The sequence below is a fragment of the Octopus sinensis genome, linkage group LG9, assembly GCF_006345805.1.
Source record: "Octopus sinensis linkage group LG9, ASM634580v1, whole genome shotgun sequence".
NCBI classification, from domain to species: Eukaryota; Metazoa; Mollusca; class Cephalopoda; order Octopoda; family Octopodidae; genus Octopus; species Octopus sinensis.
In genome coordinates, this window is record NC_043005.1 from 380179 (window position 1) to 388947 (window position 8769).

Below are 8769 nucleotides of genomic sequence, written 5' to 3' on the forward strand. Positions count from 1 at the left end.
ATGTATGTATATATGTATGTATGTATGTATGTATGTATGTATGTATCGGTGCAGGTATGGCTGCGTGGTAAGAAGCTTTATTCTCAAACTCATGGTTGCGGTGTTCAGTCCCACTACAAGGAACCATGGGCATATGTCATCTAAAATAACTTCAGGCGATCCAAAACTGTGAATGGGTCTATTATGAGAAGCTCGTCATATATATATATATATATATATATATATATATATATATATATATATATGGCCGGGGTGGGAGTGTCTGTCTATCTGTCTCTGTTTAGCTCCACCTCTAATCGATTGATAACTGAAGCTGATGTATGTATATATATGTAACGGTGTAACCAAGAAAGAGACTTGGCGTCGATTTGTTCGCCTATGTGCGGTGCCTCAGCATGGCCGTAGTCAAGTTACTGAGAAAAGTAAAAGAATAAAAGAATATATTCACACACGCACAGACACATACACACACACAAACACACACACACACACCCACACCCACACACACACACACACACACACACACACACACACACACACGCACACACACACACATATATATATATATATATGTATATATTTGTATTTCTGTCTGTGTGTTTGTCCCCCACCTTCACTTCAGAACCGGTGTTGCTGTTTCTACTTCCCCGTAACTTAGCGGTTCGGCTAAACAGATCGAGAGAATAAGAACTAGGCCTACAGAGAATAAGTTCTGGGGTCTATTTCTTCGTCTAAAAGCAGTGCTCCTGCATGGCCGCAGTCCGTGATTGTAATAACTGAAACACATAAAAAGATTACACACACACACACACACATACAATGGCGTCATTGTTACTGAAATCTTTATATTGATAAACAGGTAAGGAATGTGTGCATACACCCACCCACATGCTATGGCTTCGTTGTTACGGAGATCTTTATATTGATAAATCTAGAGATCTCGTTGCATTTGCAAACAGTATAGCTTTCACTAATCAGGAAGGCTAAACTCTAGACTTTGGTCTACGTGTTTTTCAAATCTGGGCTTCGTTTCCGGCCTAGGGTTATACAATTTCTGCATATTTTCTTTATGAAACTTTACTGCTTTTATTCTTCCCTTTTTTCTTTTTTCTTTTTCGTTTTGCTCTCTTCTGTTTTCTATTTTTTTCTTTTTAAGTCTCTTATTCTCTTTGTTTTTTTGTTTTTTTTTGTTTTTACCTGACACACACTTAATCGGTTGAATGGAACTTCTCACAGCATCTTCCGTTTCACTTTCCGTACCAACTTTCATTCCTGCAATTTATACTATTTCCAGATTAACGTTCTGCTAGAAAACAAAGACGATTTCTCAGAAATTCATTGTCTTCAGCTCCCTATCTTCTCAGATTCTCACACATAAACTGCACTGAACTTTATATATTTTCATTGGCTTTCGTAATTTTATTCACAGTTCTTATTCACATGAAACCTCTTATGATTCTACCAATAAATATTTATGAAAACCCCTTTTCGTAACGGATGGTTGCGGTCAGCTAAATGTCGTAATCTCTCCGTTTTGTAATCAAATAGAGGAGATTCAATTCAAGGGAGACATGTTTAAGTTACAAATATTCTTCACTTGCAAATTGTTGCATGGAATCCCTTCTCGATGACGCGTACCCTAAAACGCATGAATTAAATCAACTCTTCCGTCTTCTTCACTAAACCTTTCACATAACTAAATCTTTCTTGGTGGAATTTGAATATTTAAACTGAATATAGGACTAGATATTCATATGAGACGCTTGATAGCTTTCCTCTTTGTAGACAGCGTTGTATAATTAAGGAGCGCAGAATAACTCGGGCAATACTCCATTCGGTGTGACCTCCTCTCGTAATAGAAGCGTCGGGTGGCTGTCATGATACACGGATAGTCTTGGACATTCAAACCATGCTGGTTCTTGTGTTTCACGAGCTCTGACAGAAACAGAATCCTTGCAGTGAGGAAGAAAAGGAGGCAGAGAGATGAGAATCGGCACAAAGAAGGGAATTAGTAATTTATCGATAATGAAACAGCGAAAGGCATAAGTGGCCTGAGAGATGAGATTCGGACAAGAATGTAGAGAAAAGGAAAGACTACACAAGAAATTCTGTTGCATGCCAATCCGATGCCAATGTTTGCTAATAGTAATGGTGCAATGGAACATAACATATATTGGAGTGTTACTAGCATAGCTGGCGTGGGGCGGTTGGTGTGGTCCGCCAGGGCGGCACTTTTAAAGGAGTCTGTATGCGGCAAACGTAGGGGCCACCCCGGGCGGCACACATTCTAGTTCCGTTAGTGAGCACGGTGTATACGTTTCTTTTATATAATAGTAATGGAAGCACTTGAGTTTAGAAAGTATCCCGTGCTCCGTGTGGCAGAACTGATCCAAATAAAGCGGTAATTACGAAAGGTCTGTATTTCTAGGAACAATGGAGGCAGTTCTGAGAAACTGGCTCCGAAATATCGTTTGCCGTGTGTTGGGAGAAACTGTTGGAAAGTTTCGACTCACTCGCATAGGAAAGAATTTACGTGAAAGAAGCGCAACTATTTGTATAGACATAAGAATCAATAATAATTTATAAGCTAGGCAAAGAATGCCTACAGAAATAAACACACATGGGGAGCGCCCTGTATTGAGCCTCTTTATGTCGAAGCATCTGCAGACGTATGACAAGTGGTGAAACATCATTTCACTATGGCAATATGAAATAGAAATATTTATCGACTTCCTACACACTCAGTAATAAGATTCATGCTCTCAGGAACGACTCATTGCAAACAAACACAGGTGGAGTCACCTGCTCTACCCCACCAATGCCCTAGTCATGGAACAAGTTGTACTCAGACCAACTAGGGAAAATAACATTTTGGATCTCTGCTTCACAAACAATATAGACATCATTCATGATGTGAAAGTAACGCCGACATTAGTCTCGGATCACAACATAATAGAGCTTTCTATGTTTGGGCCGAAAGTAGCCAGAGGCATACAGCCAAAAGGAAGCACCCGAAATCTCTCCAATCGGAACTTCCACAAAGTGAACTGGAAACCGATCCAAAAAGAGATCCGCAGACAGGACTGTCCGAAATGTCTCTCCTCACCAGACGTTGGCATGAAACTAGAATATTTCATGTCTGTTATGCAAGCCATATGCCAGAAATATGTTCCAGAGCACAAGGCCACAACAAATAGGAACAAGATTCCAAGGGAGAGGAAGATTCTCATGAGACGACGGACGAAGGTTGCAAATCGCCTCAACCAACATGCAAAAAGTAGTGAAAGGTCCCGCCTAAAAACAACACTGATGTAGATTGCAAAAAGCTTGCAACAATTTTATGAGAGGGATAGAGTAGACAATGAAGCCTTGGTTAGTAAAAACATTAAGTGAAATCCAAAGGCCTTCTTTCATTACGCCACAGAGACAGCATCAATACACCGCAAGATAGGATCCCTCTTCCTAAAGGATGGCACCCTCACAGATAGTCCAACCAGGAACAGTGAGGTACTGAATGACCAATTCAAAAGTGTCTTTATCACTCCGTTGGGACACAGACAAGTGAATTAACCGGTGGACTTTTTTTGCCGCCTCACCTATAACCAGCGAGGCAATTACGATGGAATACATCGACATTAGCGAAGAAGATTTACTAACCATAGATGAAGTGGACGCAAACTCAACGGATGGTCCTGATGGTTTACCAGCAATCCTCCTCAAATCGTGTAAGCATACCCTGGCAAAACCCCTCCAGATTTTCTTCCAGAGCTTTCTTGCAAATGGCAGACTGCCAAGCAAGCTGAAGGAGGTAATAATATTCCCAGTCAACAAAGGAAGCAGAGCAGATGCCAAAAACTATTGGCATATCTCTCTGACTTCACACATCAGCAAAGTCATGGAACGGATCGTCAGAGGGAACCCAATTGCATACCTTGAAGAAAATGATTTATTGAGTGATACCCAGCATGACTTTCGAACAGGTAGGAGCTGCCTGACCCAGCTCTTACAACATTATGACTTGGTGTTGAGGCGGTTACTCAACAACTCAAATGTGGACGTAACATACCTTGATTTTGCAAAAGCTGTTGATTAGTGTATGATGTGCCACAAACTGCGATTTCTCGACATAGCTGGAATACTTGTAGAGTGGTTACATGACTTTCTGAAAGATAGAAGTCAGGAAGTAGTGGCCAATAGCGCCTCCTCAACGAAAACACAAATAGTGAGTGGTGTTCTACAGGCACTGTTTTGGAACCCCGGTTTTTCATAGTGGCCCTCTTAGATATGCCCTCAACTGCCCGGATAGCTACCCTTGCTAGCTACGCAGACGATACGAATGTCTCGAAGCAAATACAGATGCCCAGCAATGTTGCCCACCTGCAGCAGGAGATGCACTCAATTTACAGATGGGCTGAGGATAATAATATGCAGTTAAATGCTGAAAAATTCCAAGCCCTGCGCTACCAGCGTCCAAAACTGAATATGGAACTTACAGGGTACACTGTTCCACAGGGAATTTCAATCCTAGAGCCTAAGTCAATGAAGGACCTGGGTATCGACATTTGTGATGATACCGCTTTTCAAGTGCACATTACCAGGATGGTGACAAAGTGCAGACGACTGACTCGATGGATCCTGAGAATATTCAGAACGAGCGAGAAGGAAACCATGATGGTCCTCTGGGGGACATTCTTCTCCAGCTGCATGGATTACTGCTTCCAGCTATGGTCACCCAATAGTGTAAAATTAACAGCGGACCTTGAAGCATTCCAGCGAAGCTTCACAAAGAAGATCGTCTCTTTGCAACAGCTCAGCTACTTGGAAAGGCTGCAAAAGCTAAGACTCTACTCCCTGAAGCTAAGGCGGGTGAGGTGTGCAGTAATATATACATCTAGAAGATCCTGGAAGGAATTGTGCCAAATTTTGGCATTGGAAGCTACATCAATGCAAGGAACGGATCGACAATGTACAGTGCCAAATATCCCAGCAATGCCATCGCGCTTCAGGACCAGTTACTGCAACAACCTGTGTTTCGGGGGCCCACACCTTGTTTAATATTCTCCAAAGAACCTGAGGAATCTGCAATAAGAAGATGTAGGCGTTTTGCAATCAAAGCTGGACGTCTTCCTCTCGAGATTCCCAGATGAACGTACCTCTAGGCATGAGGTGCAAATAAGGGCAGCTATATCAAACTCCATTCTACACCAAGTGGCATATATTAGAGGAGGATCTCAGTAATCAGTGTAGCAAAACAGCGGTGCTCCAACATGGCCACAGCAATGAGCTGAAATTATAAAAATGTATGTACATATTATATATATATATATGTGTATGTATATATATATATATGCATATGTATATATAATATATATATGTATATACATATATGTATGTATGTATGTATGTATGTATGTACGTATGTATGTATGTATGTACGTATGTATGTATGTATGTATGTATGTAAGTATGTATGTATGTATGTAAGTATGTATGTATGTATGTATGTATGTATGTATGAATGTATGTATGTATGTATGTTTCGGAGCAGGTATGGCTGCGTGGTAAGAAGCTTTATTCTCAAACTCGTGGTTGCGGTGTTCAGTCCCACTACAAGGAACCATGGGGATATGTCATCTAAAATAACTTCAGGCGATCCAAAACTGTGAATGGGTCTATTATGAGAAGCTCGTCATATATATATATATATATATATATATATATATATATATATATATATGGGCGGGGGGTGCCTGTCTATCTGCCTCTATTTATCTGCACCTCTCATCGATTGATAACTGAAGCTGAGGTATGTATATATATGTAACGGTGTATTTTGTGCCGATAAAGTTTTTAGTTGAAGTCGACAGTCACCAATTGTAACAGCGTATTTTGAATTTTGGTGTGGTCACCTATATTATTGATGATGAAATGTTTGAGTCACCAATTGTAACGGCAGAATTTGTATTTTTTATATTTTATTTTATTTAGTTTCAGCTCACAAGCGGTGGCCATGCTGGAGCACCGCTATTTGGTGTTGCTACATGATTTTACTTCACGAATGCTTTTTAGCAAATGCCTTCTGGTGCTTGAGAGAGTTTGATGCAGCTGCCCTCATCTGCACCTCCTGCCGTGAAGTTGGTTCATCTGGGACACCTGACAAGAAGAGATCCAGTTTTATTTTAAAGACATCTGCATCCACCCCATGCAGGTCTCTTATGTTCTTTGGGAGGATATTGAAGAGCTGTGGGCCTCGGAAGCCCAGGCTGTCACAGTATCTTGTCCTACATCTTGATGGCAAATTTGGAGTCCTAGGCACTATGCAGTGGCGCCCAGTTCTAGCATTTGTGTAACTCTCGATGCCAAAGTTTGGAACAAGTCCTTCTACAATCTTCCAGATGTATTTTATGGCATATCTTTCTCGCCTACGCTCTAAGGAATAGAGTCTCAATATCTTGAGTCTTTCCCAATAGCTCATATGCTGCACAGAGGCTATCTTCTTCGTGTAGCTTCGTTGGGTCGCCTCAAGTTCTGTGATTAACTTGACACTGGATGGTGACCATAGCTGAGAGCAATAGTCAAAGTGGCTTAGGACAAGTGTCCTTCAGAGGACTATCATGGTTTCCTGGTCTCTTGTTCTAAAGGTTCTAAGAATCCTTCCGGTCAGTCGCCTACATTTCATTGCCAATTTAGCAATGTATGGTAAACTTTACTATGAAATTTTGGTGGAAGCAGTGGTAACGATAATAATTTGTGGTTATAATTGTTTACTGTAGGATGTGAAATATGCACAATGTATAAAGTTTTAAGAAGGTATTTATTTACCGTTACGTTACAAATACCTTGCCTCAACGGACAGGTTGTGATACATCCAAAAGCATGCGAAGTAAAGTTTGTGTTTGTGTCCTCATCATTGTTTAGTAGTAATTGCTGAGACAGAATGATATTGTAAGAGAACAGAATTAGAGCTAGAGAGAAGTGTTGGTTGTTGTCTGACAGTAAACTTCCTCTCTCCCTCTGATCAAGGTTGGTCAGCCAGACCCCCCCCCCGTTGAGTCGTCACCGACTGTGACTGACTGATTTTTGCTTGGGATGTGCTTACTTATATAAAGATCCAGAAGGATTGAGAACAATAGATTTAGTTGGTGGTCTTGTTATCTCTATTCTAGCTTTTTGTGAAGCAGAGGAGGCCAGAAAGGGTCAAGTGGTGAAAACATTATTTCGGCCTAGGTAAAGGCATTTGGAAAATGTAAAACTGCTGTCAGAGAAAAACCATTGTTCCACCATGGGAAAAGTTCTGTAGTAGTGTTATTTTAAATTTGGCTATGGTGGATCGAATCCACTTCATGCATGCAGGATTCACTACATATATATATAGTTTATATTTAGCTTTAATAACTACTGCTCAAATATGAGATTTAGTTTTAGGCAATCACCAATATAGTTGATTATTTTAAAATTCTCCTACAAAAATAAAATCCAGTCCCATAAGACGCCCTTCCTGCGATAAACGGTATTTCTCCTTTATTCCTAACATGGTCAATTTCCGAAAAAGAAAAAAAAAGGGGAGGGGGAAACTATCGTCACAACGTCGTAAAAAAAAAATCAGTTCATATTTTCAAGGGAATGAATTGCGAAGGTAATGATTTCAAGGGGAGTAACTACGTAATATAGAATTGGAAGGGAGTTAACTCTAGCATGAGTTGTTCATAGCACTTTGTAGAATTTTGTCGGGGGAAATGCAAGATGCCTCTCTTCGAAAATCTGGATGCAAATTTCATATCTGGTTTCAGAATTTGCAATATACGTATTTCCAAATTATATTTAATATGACATGTAGGTATTAAAAGTTGCAAATATATGATAAAAGCTACAACAGTCATTTCCCCTGTTTTAGAGAAAGCTCTAGACTTTTTTTTCCACCTACATTTCGATAGCAATGAAATCTAATGCAAAAAGATACGTGTAGCTGGATACATTCTCCTCCTGGGGGCACGAAAATACTGCCCGACAATAAAATAACTGATGTCGCTTTGGTAGGACAACCACTTGACAATGGACGCTTGAATACAATCCATTTAGAAGGAATTTTAAATTTCTCTCTACTTCTTCAGGAATATCTTTGATTTATCAAATGGATTCCAAAGTGACATTTACAAAATCCTATTTAATCAACCGCAAATATATCATTTCAACTAAAATGTATCGCATTAATTGATGTGTTTTCTGTTTCGAATAGGAAAAAGATACAAACATGAAGAAATGAATGTAAATTCTTCCTATCCCCAAAAGACGCAAACTAAAATTTTCTTGTGAAGAGAATTTATTGTAGAAAATTTGCAACCACATTCGAAGCTGAAGAAATCGATCTGTAAACAAGTGTCCCAGACACTAGACAAATAATCAACATTATAACGAGCTGTTTCAGGTAGAGTTTTGATAAATAGAACACAAAACGTATTGTAAGGCAAAATTAATGTTTTATTACTGATTCATCATATAAGGCAAATAGATATGTGTAAGGCAAATAGATATGTGTAAGGCAAATAGATATGTGTAAGGCAATAGACATGTGTAAGGCAAATAGATATGTGTAAGGCAAATAGACATGGAGTATAGCCCAGATACTTAACTGCTGAAAATATATTTATTTTGGCACAAGGTCAGTAATTTCGGGGAATGGTGGTAATTCGATTACATCGACCCCAGTGATCAACTGATATTTATTTCATCGACCCCGAAAGGATTACAAGGTAAAGTCAACCTCAGCAG